Below are 21,516 nucleotides of genomic sequence, written 5' to 3' on the forward strand. Positions count from 1 at the left end.
CCAATCGATGGAGAGACTAAAATCGTGTAGGGCAAAGAGAAACGAAAAGAAATACATACATACCGATTTTGTAATAGAGAATTTGCTGCAGACGGGCGAAACAGAGGTGTCCGTCTCTCGGTAGTTTTGAGCGCGGCTCCTCTGTCCCGGGAACCCCGAGAACACACACGAGAAATACCCGAACAAACAGACGAAACTTATTGGTAGTGGAACACACACTCTGTATATTTATTGTACTCGAGAGGAAAATGAAACGTCATTCCCTTTACGCTCTGTGTATCGCCGTTCTCCTGACCCCCCGCGACCCCGTTTCGCACCCTACCCCTAATCCCCTTAGAACACCACACGTAGAAGTCCTTGTTGCTGACCGAAAAAAAATCCCCCTCATCGAGTCGACCTCTCCTGTTCCTTTCTCACACCGTTAGCTATACCCAACCCAACGTCGCTATAGATACTTGGCCCCGGACTTGAAGGAAGTTGCGGCACGTGTCGCGTGTACCAAGTCTCCAATCAGTAATCGATCGAATCACCCCCGTTCGAACTCCCTCCTTTCCCCCACTCTACCGTTATTACAGACACACACACACATCCACACGCATAAACCGCAGAAAAAGAAACAGTTCTCGTATTCGTCGTCCTTAAACAGTCCCTATAAATACGTGTTTCGAGACCGAAGTTATTTTCCTGTTTGTTTTTCGCTTCCTATCGTCGAACTTCTCTTCTTCTTCTTCTTCTTCTCGAGGAAGAGAGGGAATTAGGCGAGGGACGAACGATATTCCTGATCCACACACACACACACCCCTGCCCGTCCACGAAAGAAAAAACCCTGTGCCCTCCCAGAACCCAGCCCCAAAGCGAACTAGCGTTGATATTCGTAATACTTGTTATGCATAAACTACACATAATGATTATTATAGTAAACGATACATAAAGTATGATATATTTCTCTATCCATTAAGAAGGAGGATTACAAGCAGCTGTTGTTTCTGATGGAACATTGAGAAACAAAGGCAGACAAAAAATCGTAATAATATCGATGAGAGAGAGAGAGTGAGTGAGAGAGAGAGAGGGAGAGAGAGAGAGAAAACAAAATACCGAAAGTGTACTCTATTACATTGCAAAGGATACAACAAAAAAATAAAATACACGCAGCCCCGCATATTGCCCAGTGAGCACGACATTTTGTACGCTTGGGAGTTGTGAGGTCGTCTGAATAAACATTGTCTGGTGAATTATACAGAAAAAATATACATCTTGTCTCTTATTGTTGCGAACCTGAGATATTCTCCGTGTAGAATTGTCTTCGATCCTCACCTTATTCTGTCCCTTATCTCCGAGAAATAGTTGCTCCGCGTTTTCTTTTTATTCAAAAAGCAATAAAATTCGAATTCCTACTGGCTAAGATCAATTTAATTGAAAGCGAAAGCAAAACTGAAAACATGCTGATACCGTAAAGCACTTTCATTACTTAAATACAGATGTCAGTTTCTGTTCGGCGAATGAGACTGCAATGTTGCTACCGTTGAAGACAATAAAACAAATCGTCACAAAGAAGGCCGCGATTCCAACAAGAAAGTTTCACTTGCGCTACAAAGTGCGACAAAAACACCAATTATAATTATCGCGAATACAGATTTGATCCAGCCTTGAAGAAGACCGCCGCCGCGCCGTTTTCACCGCAGTCTGCAGCGAGGCTTCTGTCACGGGCCTGCAACAGAAATCAAAACGATAAGTAAGAGTATTGAAAAGCAAGACGAGACAAAAACCGAAAGCGAAACGAAAGCGCGGCGCGGCGTTCGTACAGAATCGAGTTCGAGTCGTCGAAAGAAGTTCCCGGGAGTCTTTTGTCCTCGAAAACAAAGTCGCCGCAATGAATTGTTTCACGGTTCTATGCGTGGTTCAAGGGTGTTCATTTTTATTCTGGAAATTAGTTGATTAGATAAGGGTTGAAGGCAATAACTTTTTCAAACGAGGCCCAAACGAAAAGAAAGAAAGATATTTTTATTTCACTCCTGTGTCTTGCAATCAACGGAAACATTTTTTATTTTGCATAAAGGTCCGCAGTCTACTGATGAGTATGCAAAACAAAAATTTATTTTTAAATTGAATCACTAGCCTACGATAGACTAGCAGATCCAGCGGCCCCACCCACAATTTTTATTGGTATTGTGTGGAAAACAATGGTTTTAGGTTAAAAGATAACCCCCTAAATTTTGAAGTCACTAACCCTTCGTATAAGGATGATACGAGGGTAAATACACTTAACTGTATCATTTTTTTCTCGGTTGTTAATTAAGATATTCAGATTTAAAAGAAACGAAAATACTCGAACTTACCTCCTTCATATCAATACATTTTTTTCACCATCGTGATCAAATTATTAAGGGTAGAAAAAAATCATTCAATTTTTTCGGGGTGGGAATTGCAAGCAACCCTTCGAGTTACCACTTCCAAAAAATTCAAGAACAATGTTCTGTTGAATGTCTAACATTATAAAAAAGTTTCAAGATGGTCGGATTGGTGGAACATAGTTCAATGTTGAAAAACAACTAAAATTACGTCATTATAATGGCATAATGTGCAGTGCAGTGTTTCTTATCAGGATATTAAGTCACTTCTTTATCAATTATTTCTTTTTAAACCCGACGCATAACATTACATGTAAGTAGTACATAAATAGTTTTATATGCGGTTATATTATACATATACAGGGTGCCTCAGATCACCCCTACCACCCATTTATAATCTAGAAAATAGGTTCTTTTCAAAAATTCAAAGTGTTTCTTTTATAAATCAGATGCGCTGTATCAAATGGTGATATTTTTAACTTCTGGTTTCGGCCGGAAATGGGTGATCGAGACCGGAAGTTACATTTTTCAAATGGAACATGATATTTTTTATTACGGATTCGGATTCTATGCGATAAAACAAGATTCTTTTGTCTGAAACAGTTTCTCAGGAAATGTCATTTTATGTCCTTTATGTAACCTTCAAAATAAGTCCAACCTAAAAAATCGCCCAACGACCAGAAACACATTTTAAAACGTGTACGTTTAATCTTTCCTTCAAACGGCAAATTTTCACGAAGTTCGGGGAACCTGTGAAGTATGAATTAACCTTGCGCCAACAAGGGATCAGTGCAATAATTGACCAATTAAAAACAGCTATATGTTCATCGGTGATGTTCGATCGCCACGACACCGATAAATAATCAGAAATCCGGGCCGGGCCGAAAGTATAGCAAGAAGTCAGATCTGTTACGCACGCAGGTAAGTTACGGGGGATTATTTGATGCACGAGCGCCCCACGAATGCATAATTAGCCTGGCGGGGGTAGAATTGTGCGGGGGTGGTTTCGGTTCACGTGCGAGGCGATGAGGGTTACGATGGGGATGGCGATGGGGGTTGCAGTGCCGCCGCGCCGGCCGGCACCGAATTCCAGGTGAAGATGGCGGCGCGTGGCATCTCGTGGGCGTCGGTTGCCACGCAACAGTCTCACCTCTCCGTGTCCTATCTCTCTGTCGTGTATACCTCTCCTCGCTCCCCTCTCTTCTTCTCTCTTCACTCTCCTCACTCTTCTCGGTCGGTCGGTCGGTACGCTACCGTTGCACTATACGGTGCATCCCGGTGTTAAGCTGCCACGCGCACCCCCATGCGATGGGATGGGGTGGCTGGTGGTGTTCGCGCGTGGGTGTCACGGACGACAGAATCATCCTGATGGAACGATGAAATTACCCTAATGTGTCCGGTTGTTAGCGTCGAATCCCCTAGGTCGACTCTATTTTTTCCCCACTTTTGCGTCACTTTGCACCCGATTTCTTACCCTTTTCCCCTTCCCTGTTTAGAATTGCTACGTACAGAAATAAGATCAGTGCCTCTAGTATTCTTGAATGGACGTGGAACGTTGTTTCCAATCAATCTATTCGTCATATATCTAAATAATAATTAGTCGACAGCGGATTTGTGATGCATTCATGACAAAAATAAGTAGGTGTAATTCGAGAATACATTTTTATTTCACTACAGTTGATTGCAAATCCAGTAAACAATTTTCATTTTTCGTAAAGATCCGCTGACTAATAATTAGAAAGTGAGAAAAATTAGCTAATTATGAAAAATCGGAAGAGAGAATGAGAAGAAAACATGTGTTTGTCCATTTTTGTATCAATCCGCAGCGAAAAGCATGTTATTTTACGACGCTTTGTGCCCGGAGTGCTCTTTTGTCGGGAAGCTGGTCGAGAAGCCTCCCGGTTGACTCGATTCGTGCGTGCTGCTTCTGTTAACGGTCTCCGTGTCAATCGATGGCGAATTGTTTTGTTGCGGCGATGCTGCTTTGTCTGAAGTATTTATTGAGATTCGAATTCGGGGGCTCCCCGAGATGATGGTACATTTTTTAATTTTCTTCTGAACGGATCTCTCTTTCAGAGTCACTGTTCTGTTTTTATCGGCAGAGTTAACATTTTAATAATTATTCAGCTAGGCTCGATCAACAAGTAAAACGAGAATATTTTTTCAAAACAGATCTCTACCATTGATGTTCATCACGAGCAGGAAGCTTTACCTTCGTTGAATGAAAATCTGAACGTAGAGAGAGAAGCCGTAATTACTTTCCCAGGTAGCCAACTTATAATTAATTCCACCCGCGGATCTATCTGTTAAAATATAATTCATACACGTAGCTTCTTGCTTCACAATTTTCATTCACTTCTCGGTATTTCATCTTCTACAACTTTCAAACTACTGTAATGCTCGGTTACAAGTTTATTAATTTGTCTTTATGCCAGGTTTTTAATACAATACAAGTTAAATGCGAGCTGTAATCATGAAATGTTAGAAGCGTGTTCTGAAATGTAAGATATTCTAGTAAAAGTTGTCTTTCAACCTAGAGAGAAAAACATTGTGTCTGTCGCATACAGTTCTGGGTTAGCAGAGTTTGCGAAACCGTGGGGCTAATTATCGTGGAGGGTTCGGTTGACATTTTATTGGTACATATCAGCTATAGCTGAGCGCGCTAACCAGTCGAAACGCGACGCGATGCAACGTCTCCCATATGTCGTATACAATATACATATAGACAGATGCAGGTACAATGAAAGCGTCAGAGAAGGAGCAGGGTTTCCCCAGCAGAGAGCGACGATCGCGAGCCGCGTGAAACGACGAAACGACACGCGAAGCTCGTTCATATACTCGGAATTCAATTATCGGCTGGCCCGATGCCGGCCATTGTCTTCTCGAAGGAATCGTTCCAGCGGACGCGCCCGACTCGAGGCCACCCTTGACTGCCACTCGGCCGTGTGTGCTGTCCCTGGGCAAACGCACTACATTCCCAGACTGGGATTTAGCCTCCAGGACGCCCTCACGGACGAGCCACACCACAACCATGAGTATTCAGCCCTCCTCCCTTCCCTACGAAGCACGGACTATGCGTAAAGCACAGTTCACAATCAGCCGACGATCGAGACAAAGCGCTTTATCCTCGTCCGTTTATCCTCGAGGAATTTTTAACGCTTCTCCTCCGCACTGCTTTCTTTCTTTCTTTATTCCCCCTTGCTGCCTTTCAGTCGGGAAACTTTGCGTCGTTTGCTCCGAGTCATTCGTGGACCGCAGATTTTTATGAATTTTTGCTCTTGGACACAGTTACTTGATAAATAGTCATGTTCTTGTTTTATTTAATGGTACAAGCAAGACTTTCGTCTCGGTGAATTAAATTCTTCTCTTTTTTTATTTTTATGAAATCCTTTCGTTAATTAATTACCAAGCATGTAGGTATTGTACGAGGTACAATAGTATACCAGTTTCATAACCATAAAATTTGAAAAATCATAGGGAATGGAAAATAGCTCTGAGTGCAAAGGGTTAATATAAGAGAAATCGTGGTGATGTACGCTGCACGGACAAAAGGTGTGCGTGGTACATAGGAAGAAACAGAATAACATAGCAAAGAAACGCGTCAAGTATACGTGACTTGTACGTCACTCCAACAAAACCAATTTTTCCACGAACATTACAATTTGCTTCCAAGACTGAACGTATAAGAGAATAGGAGGCATTCGGGAGGAATTCAGTGAGAAAACAAGACGACCGACTCGTGATGTCTGTTGACCAAACAAAGCGGTCTTTTTAATGAAAAAACCTGTAGCTCCATTCACGCCTCGTTTTTCGGGATCGAAGGTAACCCCGTCGAAGAAGCAAAGCCGTCGAACCTTCGGCTGGAAACCTCTTTGACCGAGCAAACAGAGGAGAGCCGAAGTGTGAATCGGCCTTAAAATCCGTGTGGTTCAGCCGCAATGCCTCGGCGAAGGAGCTTGTTCAAGGTCCGACCGAGGTCACAGACACATTCGAGAACGAGCAGCATCCCCCCTTGCAACAGAAACCCTCCCCCCTTATCAAAGCTGCGAGACAACGAGACAACGAGGCGGCGCGCGGCGGATGTAGACCTCAATGAGAGAGACTTCGCATTGCCCGCTCTTTCCGCTTCGAAGCAGCGCGACGCGTTCCTCCTCCTCCTCCTCCTACGGGACACGCAGCGTCGCACTTTGTGCTCGTACTTACTTTTCCCTCTTCTTGTTCCTCCTCTTTCTCGAGGGACGGCCGAGGAAGGGGGAACGAGAGAGACGCGATCACCTTCGCTGAACTTTGCCTTTTCGATCAAACATCATCTTCAGAACCGAGTCCCTTCGAAATTATACATATGTATTGTACCAACTGTTCAATTGTGTTCTTCCGGTATTATGATATTTCAATTGTCAAATTAACTGAACACAGGCTAACATTGAGATTATGTTCGTACACTTTTTAGAAACGAATAACTTCTTCAAAATTGGAAGGATTAGTTTACTAGCTAATGTGTAGATATCTTTTTGATTGTGATTGGTCGGAATTGCGAAGGAAAAGATAAAGGCCAGGATTTTATATTGGGTATGGGAATAAGTTTCCGCCCTTTTGACAGATGTGTCGTTGTACTTAAGTACCAATCGCGTATTTGATGGAACGTAGTACATGGTTTTGAAAGGTCTATGTCTAAACTTCGAAACGCAGTTAGTGGCAATGGTTTCGAGCGTGAACAGCAGTCAATTTTTGTTTCAATTCAGTCAATTAAAAAACCATGATTTCGACGTAAGGGCAAAGACTGCGATGGTGTGCCAAAAAATTCGAAGATACAGATTTCCAGCATTACTTGATGGAAATCCACGTCAAATACTTGCAGAACTGTCAATTGAATTAAACGTCGATCGATCTACTGTTGGAAACCGTTTTCACGCTATGGGAATTGTTTATACGCTTCTTTTCAACAAAAAGGGGCGGAAACTTATTCCCATAACCCAATAATTTTTTATCTGTGCCACTAATGAAAATTTAACCCACTGGGCCTCTTCCTTTTCATTTATTACAATTGTTCTACCTTAAAATGCCCGGTCTACACTCTTTTTATTTATCAACGACGAGTGGACACGTTTCAACAGTCTCCTTCACGTTCGAGTAATTAGATTTTTATTATCGAACAAGTTCACGGAATTCGAGATTTATGCAGACAAGAATTTCATTTAATTTTGTTCGAACAGGAGATGTTTGTCTGACTGTAGAGCTGATGGAATCACTTGTTCGCCAGAATCGATCAAGCCTGTGATTGTGAGAACACGGCTCGAGTAAGTCATTCCGATGTTCCTCGAAAATCCAATAATCTGCTCGACCGAACAAACGTCAGTGGCAGCTCTCGTCACCACACGATTAAGCCAAGATAATTCCCGGATAACAACGAACCTCCCTTGTATCGCGACGGGTACAAAGTGCAAAACAATCGTCGAGAGTTGCCACTCTGTGTAAATATATATAAACCCCTTATTGTACTTTCTATTACCAGAAGATTAAATTAATCAATTCATTATAATAGTTCCACGGTTTCATGCTCGTAGACATGCTAAAAGTGAGAAATGATCGAAGAGCATTAAATCATTTAAATCGTTTTACTTTGTGTTCGATGCAGAAGATGAGACGATAGACTTTCATTACAAATGAAATTAAAGTGTTTTGCGCTTCGCTTACAACCGTTCGAGGCTGATTCGTTTTTATCGAAAACAGGTTCTCCTGCTTCATTATGAATGAGACACCTTGTATATGAACTGCAGCACCTGTTGAAGCTACATGGTTGCATGAGATACAATTGAAAGCTTCGCCGACTAAAGTGACTCGCTCAAGGCGAATACCTTATTTCATTTGCAAGTTCATTTCGATCGCGGTCAGTTAATTTTTCAAAGTTTATATCGTATTTTTTATCACCTTCAACATACATCGATATACATATTTCAAGGTTAATGTTGCATTTACATCGGCGATTATTTCCCCGACGCGACACGAGTTTAATGGTTCGAATAAATTCGACGATGAAAACAATTTAGTTCGCTTCGTTGTTTAATTGACTTAGTTGCTTAATATCATTTTTATTTAATGCGCTACGAACATATGTATATTTTATAAGAAGTTGAACGCTGTAAAATATTTCCACCAAAAGGATGAGGCATTATAAAGAATACAGTATACATAGAACAAAAAGCACGTAAGTTTGTTAAATCGTCGAGGAAGTACGTGTTAACAAATGGAACGCAATCTTACCGATCGAACTTTATCGAGTCCACACATTCACCGAGAGCCATTCTTTATAATTAGCCGGGCCAACTCTGGCAATTACTCTCGAAAATTGATCGTCGCCCCTAAACGGCACGTTTTACGACGCACAGTTCATTAGACCCTGAACTGGGCCAGATGGGAACCGTTTGCCGGTGGACATTCGGACGAAACGCGATCGTCGACGCGACGAACGCCGCGCCGCGCCGGGAGCTTATCAGGGACCTTAACCTCGTTTCTGAGCATCGGGCGAACCGAGTTCCCGGAGGTGGGACGTCGTCGAAGGGTGCCGAACCCGACGCTCCCTTTTATTAGACTCGTGCCGTTCTTCCGGGTTAACGTTCCCTCGTCCTTCGGAGACTCCCACCCAGCCTGGTGGGTCTCCACGTGGCAAGGTCACGATCCCCGCGAAAAGGCAACCTCGCCCGGAGATCTTTCTACCCCTCGTCGAAGGGAGAATTTACGGCCATGCCCCGCTCGCTATGTATACCGGCACGCGCGGATCTTCCACCTATGAAAACGTTCACGCTGTTACGATATGTGATCAGTAGACTGCGGATTTTATGCATTTATGATCGAAATGGGTACGTACAATTTAAAACAGTGCGCATATAAAAAATATTTGAGGACATCAACGTGTTAGTTTCAGCTTAATAAAATAATTAAAAGAAGAATAGAATTTTTATTTCACTCCTGGGTCTTGCAATCAATGCAAACATTTTGTTATTTTGCATAAAGATCCGCAGTCTAGTGATCAGCTTCCATCCTCGAGCGATTTTTCGGCTTACTAAATTACAGCAAATCCGAACAATGTACATGTAATTATCTACTTGAAGTGAATGGCCAGCTCGGATAAGAATTTTTTGTAGATTCAGGTGGGAACAGTAAATAGTTTTAATGTACCAAATATTTACAGCAAGTGATTCTAGTGTTAATACATTTGTAATGAGTACAATTTTTAGGACACACCCCATATAATTCATACGTATTTCGTGTATCGAAGGAATGGTTCGAGGGCAGATTCGCCCTTGATACCAACAGCGTGGCAACCACTCCGAAAAATGTTCCTTTCCCAATTCTACCCTCTCTCTATCCCGATTCAATAGCGTTATCCTTCGCCGTTCGCCTGCCTATATTCTTTCACTCCGCATCGGTTCCAAGGGGGTGAAAAATCTCAAAGACGAATTTCCGTCTTTCCTTATCGTTCGACGTCGCGTCGCCCCGTTTTTACCATTCCTTGCAACGATACAAGAAAATTCCCCGGGTTCTGCGCCGCCCACGTGGAAAAAATCTTGCGATCCCTATAAAAAGATTTCTCGTTCCAATGTGAAAATGTCAGGCACACGAGGTAGGTAGGTAGGTAGGTCTATTTATATAGCCCCACTAAAATTTACATTCAATCTTTATCACAGCCATTCTGAAATTCCTCAATTATGACAGGGGCATTAGAAAATGCATTGGGAAAATCGAAATTATTCAATCGGTCCGTTATTTTCAATTCTAATCTAGGTTTCATTTCTATGAAAAATATGTTGATTATTTCGAATCGCTTTTTACACATCCCCCAACGAAAGAAGATTGAGAGGATGGCGCGAAAAGCGGGGCCGAGATTGCTTTCGTTTCGGTGCGCGTTAGCCAGAAGTGCTTTCTATTTGCGAGATCTATTTTTCGGCAATTGCATCGGCAGAATAAGAGCGAAGAGGGTGTCCACGTGGGAAGAAATCCGCAACGTCTCGGGAAGCTCTATCTCATCGGATCGGGGGAATCGTCGATGATGAACGAGCGTGGTCGACCTTAGGTTGAATTTATTATTGGAGATCGGGCAGAAGCTGCGTCTGTCCCCTATTCCGGGAAAAATGACGGAAGGCAGGTGTCATTAATCGGCGTTGGAACGCGGAAGAATCGTCTTAACCGTCTGGCAGATGTGTCGAACGGCAGAAACATAAATTGGAGAGAATAAGGGCTGCCCTTTGGGGTAAGGTAACCGGGTTAAGTTGAACCTCCCCTACGAATACTGTGTGGGAAACTCAGAAATTCAATGGATTCCTCGACGTAATTATACACTATGGTGCATCATTTATACAAAATAAAAATTACATACAAAAATGTCTGTAGTTAACGGTACAATATCTGTATTTGAATATTTCATTTGACTATGCCTTTGATCCTGATTGCTGAAACGCAAATTTGTTCATTTAACCGCATATTCCACCGTGTTTCATGTTAAACAAGACCTTATTGAAAATTATGATTTAGGTTACTGCAGGCTGCAGATACATTGTTTTAGATAGCACATGTTTATCTTAAGAATAATATAATATTACAAGAAGTGTATACAGGGTTACGCGAAAAACTACTCAAAGAATAAATTGTCCTAGAAAAATGTGGACACACACAAAGGGCCCGATCGTCTCTTTGTTCGCTTCCATTGGTCGGTATCGAGTCATCGAAGGTCAGCGTTGCGCAGAAACCTCTTGAATCACGTCCCGCAGCCACGCGCGACTCACCGGACGGGAATTTCTGTTAATTGATGACATTCTCGTATAATTCCCGTCGATGGGGACCGCGCATCGTGTGCGTCAGTAAACCGTTAAACGTCGACCTCGCTCGCGTAAACAATCTTCGAGCTAATTCCGCGACGGTTTAAGTAGCGCCTCGGGTAACGAACTCAATTACACACCGTGCAAGAGTTCCCTGTTACATTAGTAACGCGTTGTCCCTGACACTTTAGCGCCGGCCCTGACTTCTGCTGCTAGTAATCGGCGCAAATAGGCATAGAAAATTAATGTCTTTCGCCGCGCGCGCATTTCCATAAGTAGTCACTTTACATTCTACGGTACCCGAGTCTGCTATTTTCCAAACGAAGCTGCGAATTATAATGAAAAAAGTTGCGAGGCATGCGCGGCGTTCCATAAAAAAAACACACGTTCACGGATATTCGCGAACATTCTTGCAAATGATTATTTTCACTGCGGACACAGAACTTTGCAGTTATTTTACAGAATATTTTTGCCAGCAACTTGTACTTTTTCACCCCATTTTCTTCACAATGTCCGATATATTTTAATTGTATCGTTCTTTCTTCTTATACCACTAAAATTAACAGACCATAAAGGCCATAATGTAATGACTAGACTGCGGATTTTATGCATTTATGACAAAAATGTGCACGGTCAATTTGAAACAGCGAACAAATTAAGAAGATTTAAGTACATCTGTGTATTAATTTCAGCTTACTAAGACGATTAAAAGAAGAAATTTCTATTTGGCTCCTGTCTCTTGCAATCAGTGCAAACATTTTTTATTTTGCACAGAGATCCGCAGTCTAGTAATGATCAACTTGTGAAAAATTCAATGCAGTATATGTATAAAGCAGAAGCAAAGTTTTGTTAGTGCGCGGCGATAACGAGCCCGCGGATTTTCCTCTCCCCATTGCTCCACTTTCTTCGTCGCAATCCGATTCGGCACGCTAATTCGCGGGTGACGGAATAGTGTTTCTGCAATCGTGTACGAGCATTATTGCGACGGTGCTTTACGATCCTATTCTTCGCGCCAGGTTACAACGTTTTATGTAACGTCGCCGGAGCGCCGCACAGTGGTCTAGAGACCCTGTTTTCGTGGCCAATATTATTTTAGCATTATTTCAAGAGTTAATATCATAGTATTGTAGGTCGTTGAATTTGTCTTGACGTCAGCTATATGATTATGCAATAAAAAATATATAGTGACGTCTAAAAAATAGAGGTGGCCTTGATATTTGAAGAAAAAAAATTTTTTTCGAAATTTTTTATATTGACGTTTATAGAAAACTGAATGCTGATTAACTTTTGTTGAAACCGTTTTTTTGTCAGATCATCACATATAACTGAAAAATTGTGAACAATGCTTCTCGAAAGTAGTTTTTTCTTGGCTTACATTAAAAAGACGTACATACTAACATTTTTCAACATTTCTAAGCATCAAGTAATGCTACCAATATGAGTAATATATATATACATATATATATAGTATGATTTTTGAATTACTAATTCTGATTCTAATTCTATATTCTCCAAATATTCAAGCATGGGCAAATCATATTCGTCCTCTTCTTCTAAATCTTCGTTGTCAATTGGTTCCGTTTCCAAACATAAAGGAGACAATAAGGACAATACCTCAGATGGTAGACTTGATTTTTTTGCATATTTTTGTCTTCGTTTCTTTAAGCTTATGCTTGATATTAGAGGATCCGATGTTACCATGGCTCTGTTAAAAATATTCAAATAAATAAAGAATTAAATATAACTGAACTATGAATTATATATGTATAGACTATGTATAATGTATAATATAACTGTAATTATATAACTGAGATTAAAATACACAAAAAATTTAATAAATTCGTCCGCTAGGAGAGATGTTTCTCTGTTCACTTCGAATACTGCACTAAAAACTAATGTGAACAATAGAAGCATCCTCAGACCAAACCGATTTCTATTGTTTATAAAACAAAACACTAAAGCGAACAAGACTGGCGTAGAAAAAACATATACATACATTGTACTTCCCGGCTGCTATGCAAGATTCAAGTGGAACTGCGTATCCAGGCGTGGAATAACCGCGGGCCCGTATTTGTTAAAATCCGTTTATAGTTCAAGATTGCGGGAGATTGCAGTTAAAATTTACATGACCTTCTTAGTAAATGTTCAAGCTTTCATATAAAACAAGTCCGATGCTTAGCGGTCTTAAACGTTTTTGTATAATTCTTTTCAAAGTTTGAATTGCTATTAATTTACGCTATTCGTGTATGGACTAAACAATGCATAAAAATGGATTAAATATTTGAAATGCGCTTACTAACATATATAAAATCATCATTAAAATCTATTTTCTGATATTCGATGATTGAAATCTAAAACGTTTTATTTTACTTTGAATTTTCTGACTTTGTCTTTAGAACGCTGTATCTCATCACAGAATCATCTAAAATGAATAATATTTTGGATTTGGGAGGTTTGAAGGGTTGTTACTATATAGGAAAAAAAATTTTTTCAATATATAAAAGTTGAAAAATTGAATTTTGGCCACGAAAACAGGGTCTCCAGACCACTGTGCGCCGCGCCGCGGCGCACAGTGGGCCAGAATGGCTCGGTAGCTGTTCACGCCTATTTCACCATTATTTCAAAACTTAAAGACCACATTAAATAGGTCGTTGAATTCGTCTTGGCGTCAGCTATAATGTTATTAAATAAAAAATATATAGTTATAAATAAATATTGAAGCTGACCACAATTTTTTATTTAAAAAAAGAAATTATTCAAATTTTTTGTATTGGGGTTTGTAGAAGACTGAGTACTGATTACTTTTTGTAGGAAACATTTTTTTGTCACACCACCGGAAATGTCTGAAAACTCGTGTGAATAATGAATAATATTTGAAAACTGGCTGTTCACCATTATTTCAAAACATAAAGACCACATTAAATATATCGTTGGATTAGTCTTGGCGTCAGCTATAACATTATTTAATAAAAAATATATAGTTATAAATAAATATTCAAGGTGCACACCATTTTTGATTAAAAAACAAAAATTATTGAAATTTTTTGTATTGAAATTTGTAGAAGACTGACTACTGATTACTTTTTGTACGAAACATTTTTTTGTCACACCACCGGAAATGTCTGAAAAATCGTGTGAATAATGAATAATATTTGAAAACTGGGTGTTCACGCCTATTTCACCATTATTTCAATACATAAAGACCACATTAAATAGGTCGTTGGATTCGTCTTGCCGTCAGCTATAACATTATTGAATAAAAAATATATAGTTATAAATAAATAATGAAGGTGACCACAATTTTTTATTGAAAAAAAATTTTTTTTGGAAATTTTTTGTATTGATATTTGTAAAAGACTGTGTACTGATTACTTTTTGTAGGAAACATTTTTTTGTCACACCACCGGAAATGTCTGAAAACTCGTGTGAATAATGAATAATTTGGCCACGATTTCGATCGAACTCACCACTGTGCGCGTGTCACGCGACGCTTTAAACTATCATAATTTTCACGGTGGTCTGAGGGGGGACGCGAATTTTGCAGGATCTTTTAGAGGAGATATTGCTGAAAATGTTCCACGTTGTTAGAGCCATCATTTTTGATCATTTTTTAACTTATTCCTTGTCAAAGGTGAAAAACTTTGACGATTTTCCTTAGTTGACTCAGTATTTTTTTTTATAACAAATTATGAACAATAATGTTTAGTTCCTGGTGCGTCCTCAACAAAAATATACATTCTTCGTATAAAAAAAAATTGGGCACTTAATCTTCAGTAGGTTTTCCAGGACACCGTTATGAAGAAAAGGAATTTTTTCGGTGATAAATCATATCTGAAAAAGTTTGATCTTTGAACGCTTATTGTGACGAGAGTTTTTAATAACTTTAATTAATATTATTGTTTTCGAATGTAATGGACATTTAAGAATCACTGTGCATTGGTTAAAAATCGATATGAGGACTTTCATTTTTTAGCTCATGAACAGCTACCGAGCCATTCTGGCCCACTGTGCGGCGCGGCGACGGTAACATTGTGTCAACGATAGACAAACTGTGCCGCGTGATTACGTAAAATTACAATTAGAAACACGTGAAATGTACCGGCTTCGTTATCGTTCACGGCTAAATCGCGCACGTACGAACTTGTAACCGCAACTCTTTCCCCCGATAACGCTAATCAGGTGCCGCGCGTGACAACCATCGCCGAACGGAGCGGAGCTTTTTAACACGCCTGACCCCGTACTATGCAAATCATGTTATAATAACTCTGCTGCGGATTTTCTGCATTTCAAACAACGAAAATCCTGTTTTGCTTCACTTTTGCTGTAAACTGTAAGCGATCTCGCACTTGGTCGATGCAATTTTTCTTCGTCGTGCTAGTTTTTACGAAATACAGGGTGACAAGAAATAACGGAGTTAATCATTTCTTATTATAATTCTGTCAAATCGACGAATCTTGAAAAACCAAATAATAACGACCATAACATGGACCTTTAGTATTCATATATTTAAGAAGTTTCGAAATGGCCACCCTTGCGCCGATACAGAGGCTCAAACGTGTCTTGAAATTTTCGGCTATGGATACTAAAGGTCTATGTTATGGTTGTTATCATTTGGTTTTTAAAAATTCGTCGATTTGACAGAATTATAATAACAAATGTTTAACTCCGTTATTTCTTGTCACCGTGTACTGCATGAAAATTTAGTCGATCGTAGGCTAGTGATTCAATTTAAAAATATGTGGTTATTCAATTGCCGTATATTGCAGCCGATAAATTTTCGTTTTGCATATTCATCAGTCTATTAATAACTAGACTGCGGATTTTATGCATTTATGACAAAAATGGGCACGTACAATTTAAAACAATGGACATGTAAAAGATATTTAAGGACATCCGTGTGTTAGTTTCAGCTTAATAAGATAATTAAAAGAAGAATACAATTTTTACTTGGCTCCTGTGTCCTGCAATAAAGATCAAATCAATAAAGATCGATAAACGTTGAAGACATTTCATTGAGAAAAATGTTGCTCCGCCGAAGAAATTGTTTTTCTGTAGTACTTCAAGCAACGTTTTGAATTTGTTGACAAAGTAGAGTTCCCTTCTATTAATAAAACAGATAAAATTCTAAAAAACGTATGTAACCCAGATACTTGTTTATTCTAGATTTAGAAACGTGGGAGTGAACTCGCTCTATAAGAAATATGTGATATCCGATGTCATGCATTCGTACATCTTATCTATTCTATTTTAACATCACTGTTCAAGAAAAATATCTGTATTTTAATCTACAAGAAAGAACCTTATAGTAAAAATGTTTATTCTGTCCGGGATACGTCTCAGCTAATGGCGGCCAGAATAAATCACTCGAAAATGATCGAGAGGGGACACGGCTTGTGCCAAAACGAGCGCCACTTGATCCACAGAAGTCGAATCACGGTTATCCCTTATTGTTGAGGCGCGAGAGTACTCGTGCTCTCGAGATGTTGATGTAAAAATAAGCGACAGTGTGACCTTGACACTCGATCGAATCTGATTCTCGCACGTCGCGGCGCAATCTGCAGAAAAAAGGAAAGAAAGAAAAGTAGAAAACGAACGCGACGCGACGTTTCGACGTGCAAGTCGCAGCTGTTTTCAGCACAATGTATTCCGGGGGTAGACTTCATATATTAGCGTGAGAAACTCTTGCTCTTTTTTCGCTCTCTTCTCTATTTTTCATCGTTGCTGCGACCAACGACGTCTAGAATTCGAAAAGTTTATGCAACATGAACATGTTCTGTAATCTCAATGATTTTTAAACATTTTTCAATCCTTAAATCCTCTCGTAGTTTTCGATCGTCGTTGTGCACTTTAATAAAATGAATGATGTTTTATTCACAATTTTGTATTTTAACCAAACACATCAAATTATAATACAATCGTGCAAGATTTTATATTGTAGTATTCGGAACAGGAAGTGGGCGAATTTTTACACGAGGACTGTCTGAGAATGAAATGGTTTGATTTAACAGTGTTCAAAATCATTGTCGTATTCGGCGACCAAGTCTGACTTAAAAATTCCTCTTTCTCGCTCACCCTTGAAAAGACTGGATGTATTGGGTTGGCACATAAGTTCGTTCGGTTTTTTACATTGGAATAAATCACAAAAACCGAACGAACTTATTTGCCAACCCAATACTATTAACTTTGCTGTTTTGATCACGTAATCCCGTAAAGGGCAATCTAAATTTCAATAAAAACCCGCTGATCACGGTCAGCGGATCGTGGATCAAAAGCGCGCAAGACACGAGGTCCGCTCGCACGTAAACCGCGCTCGTTTATTGTTTCCGTTTCCTCCGACTGCAGTGCGTAATGAAGCGTCGTTACCGTTATTATTAGACTGCGGATCATTATGCAAAATAAGAATGTTCTGCATTATTCGTGGAAAGTACGAGTCGAATAAAAATGCACACGAATACATTCGTATTCAAAAGTGTGAATTCGAATAGATTCATATTTGCAAGTGTGAATCCGAATACGAAATTTGGATTCACACCTATGAATCCGAATCCGAATCTATTCGGATTCGCACCTATGAATCCAAATCATTTCGGATTCACATCTATGAATACGAATCCATTTGGATTCACACTTGGATTCACTGAAAAATTCAATTCAAAAGGCCAATTTTGGGTGTTAGCGAATTTTCGGATGTATATTTATTGGTGTCAAACTAAGTAATTGACCCGAAAATGAATTTCCTACTATTTGGAGCCCCAAGTCGAATGCGACTGGTCCCAGGTTTGAGGAGTCCATAAATAGTTAAAAATCGTGATTTTATGGTCATAAACGCTAAAAATATCTGCTAATTTTTCGTAACAAATTTGTATTATGAACAAGTTTATCAACCTTTCAACCAAGTTAGCGTTTTTATTATTTACTAGTGAGTTTACTAACCAAATGTTTCACGAAAAACAGAAAATGCGGAAAGGAAAGCTAGATGTCACAAAATTTTGCGTTGCTTTGTATTTTGTGTTTGTTTTTTTTTATTTATTTTTTTTTTTATTTTACCGTATGATTTATACGGTAATATTTATACGTTTTTGTAATTCGGCGAACGTTCAAAGGTTGGAAGTTGAATAAGATGGTCATTTAATTTAATATAGAGGCTTTCGTAGGGTCTAAATGACATCATAAGGCTGTATCTGTTGAATAAGTTTATTATAAAATTCAAATTCAAATAATTCAATTCAAAGAAATTCAAGTAAAAATAAAAAAAAAAAAATAAATAAAAAAAAACAAACACAAAATACAAAGCAACGCAAAATTTTGTGACATCTAGCTTTCCTTTCCGCATTTTCTGTTTTTCGTGAAACATTTGGTTAGTAAACTCACTAGTAAATAATAAAAACGCTAACTTGGTTGAAAGGTTGATAAACTTGTTCATAATACAAATTTGTTACGAAAAATTAGCAGATATTTTTAGCGTTTATGACCATAAAATCACGATTTTTAACTATTTATGGACTCCTCAAACCTGGGACCAGTCGCATTCGACTTGGGGCTCCAAATAGTAGGAAATTCATTTTCGGGTCAATTACTTAGTTTGACACCAATAAATATACATCCGAAAATTCGCTAACACCCAAAATTGGCCTTTTGAATTGAATTTTTCAGTGAATCCAAGTGTGAATCCAAATGGATTCGTATTCATAGATGTGAATCCGAAATGATTTGGATTCATAGGTGCGAATCCGAATAGATTCGGATTCGGATTCATAGGTGTGAATCCAAATTTCGTATTCGGATTCACACTTGCAAATATGAATCTATTCGAATTCACACTTTTGAATACGAATGTATTCGTATTCGGATTGACACGTTAAGGTGCTGTGAATCAAATTCGGATTCGAATTTACGAATACGAATCTGCCCATCTCTGGTCCGCAGTCTAGTTATTATTAAACGCGAGAGTCTCGTCGCATAAAATATCGACTCGGCGCCGCGCCGCGCCGCTTGTAATTTCGTTACGATTTATCGGGGACAGCGCCTGGCGATCGCGATCGACAAGGACAGAATAAAGGGGCAAGGCGTTCGATTTACCTGACTTATCTAGACCGAGCAGATAGAATGTTGAGGTAAGCCGGAATGGAATATCGCGATCAGGGTTACAGGAAAGTGTACCGGGAGAGCGAAGAAGGTGAAGTCGTCGTAACGTCCAAGGGTGCGACGCGAAGTCGAAGGAAGCCTTCGTCTTGTTTGCTCCAAATGAATCGCAATCATTCGTTGAAGACGCTCAGAGTACCTCGGTTAGTTCTGGCCTTGGTTCTCGAACGACCCTCGCGTGGTTCTCGTATAACCATGCTATCCATTAGGGTTTTAGCGGCCATCAAAATTTCACAAACTGTGCGCAACTGTCCCCTTAACGACGGTCAAACAAAGATTAGATCTGCTCTCCACGGTGGTCCTCCATTCGGGAATTGATTTGATGAAAAGTTGGAAAGTTAAAAACGTGGCAAGTGTTAAACATTTATTAAAGCGAACCAGTTTCCCAAGAGAGTCTAGAGAAACGCAAATAAAACCGATACGCTTATTAATTTGTTCGGTTCCCTCGATCCAGTTCCCACGACGTAATTTCCACACAAACAGACAGAAAAGCACGGACCGTCGCGTCCGAGTATGTTTCGTTGTCTTCCATACTCGCCGGGGATCCCATAAATCAAGTTCCGAGTTCCGAGGGTGAAGAGCGATCGAAGCGACTTAACGTTGAATCGGAAATGGCCTCTAAACTCTCTCCGAATCGTGTCCGAGGACGCTAAAATCTGTCTCCATTGAGCAGCGAGGCTGCGACACAATATGGCGGTTGTATTTCTTCTGGGTGGCGCGTAAAAATCAAATTCAGATTTATAGGGTGTTACTCGGTCTTCAATCTTCAAGATATCTTGATCATCCGACACACAGAGATTAGGTTAGGTCTCTCTCTTTCTCTCCTCTTCTCTCGTCTTCGATCGCGCGACGCGACGGAGAGAAAAGTCGACGCGGCGATCAAGGACGAAACGCGTCGCACCGATAACGCGATCGATATTATCGCGAAACACTATCGGCTCGGACTCTATTGATTTCACGGTTGCCGACTGTTTGTCGCGCGATTCGAAACGATTCCCGCACGTGTACATCGATTTTATCGTTGACGGAATCCTGTACTACGTTCTTCGCTGTTTCTTCAACAATTTATCATTTAGAAATCATTTAAAAAATATGAAACGCGAGATCGGAGCAGACAAAAATTAGCAAATATTAGTGAAACGATTCTCCGGTTGCAAACAGATGGTGGAAGGATAAAATTAAAATTTGATTTTTCTGTAAAATGTTCAAGATGATTCGATCGATGTATGTTATTGTAAAAATCCAATAATTTCTAATCGCACTGGCACACGCGCGTCGACTGGCAAGAATCGATCGATCGATCGATCAGTGAGTCGATAGAATTTTATCGAGCCATCATCGGCAAATGTAAAACGTAACCCAATTGATCGGAAAAAATCCACTTGTGGTAAAAAAATTCAAGGTATAGTTGGTGTCGTGTTCCATCGCTATCACGACCGATCGTACGATCGAACGATCGATCCCGGTAAATTATGTACATAGAACCTGGCTGCAACGCAAACGGAACCAAGTCATTGTCTGACTTGTTTGCGCATTCGTATGCAAACTGCAATCCGTATTACTAGCACTAAATTCTGAAATCATTTCGATCGACCGAGTTAGCCTACTTTTCGAGGTGGTTGCGTAACTCGAGCAAATCGTAATCAAGCTTAATAATCGTTTCGCATTTGCGATTTCTATCGCGTTATCGAGAGCGGTGCTCTCGTTCTTTTCACACGCGCGGTTGGTGCACTATTAATTGAACGAAAATAATGAAAATCGTTAAGATAAGAAATCTGATTAGACTTCGGGGATTAATGGGCCTTCGGAAAATTTCAGAGCGTGCGCTACTAAATGAACAAAAATAATCAAAATCGCTAAGAAACCAGAAGATATCGAGACTTCTGGGGATTAGGCTCTATGGGGATTAACGACGGACCGACCCTTCGAATAAGGAGAGAGCGACCGGAGAAAACACTCGGTCGACATTGCTTGCTGCTGATAACTCGTATCAGGCTCTGCCGGTTCAAGGTCTGCCCCTTCCTCAGGCCGGGTCACCGGTGCTAATGATTGGATCGGTCATACGTCGAGCAAGTAAGAATAATAATCCCGTATTGACCGCGTGTGACGGCCAAGGATAATGGGTCAAGGTGTATACATATGTACATACGTACAATTCGCTTCGCGTTTTTCTCCTCCCTGTCTATCGGCTGTCGCATACAAGACATACCGGC

The sequence above is a fragment of the Lasioglossum baleicum genome, chromosome 12, assembly GCF_051020765.1.
Source record: "Lasioglossum baleicum chromosome 12, iyLasBale1, whole genome shotgun sequence".
In the NCBI taxonomy this organism is placed as follows: domain Eukaryota; kingdom Metazoa; phylum Arthropoda; class Insecta; order Hymenoptera; family Halictidae; genus Lasioglossum; species Lasioglossum baleicum.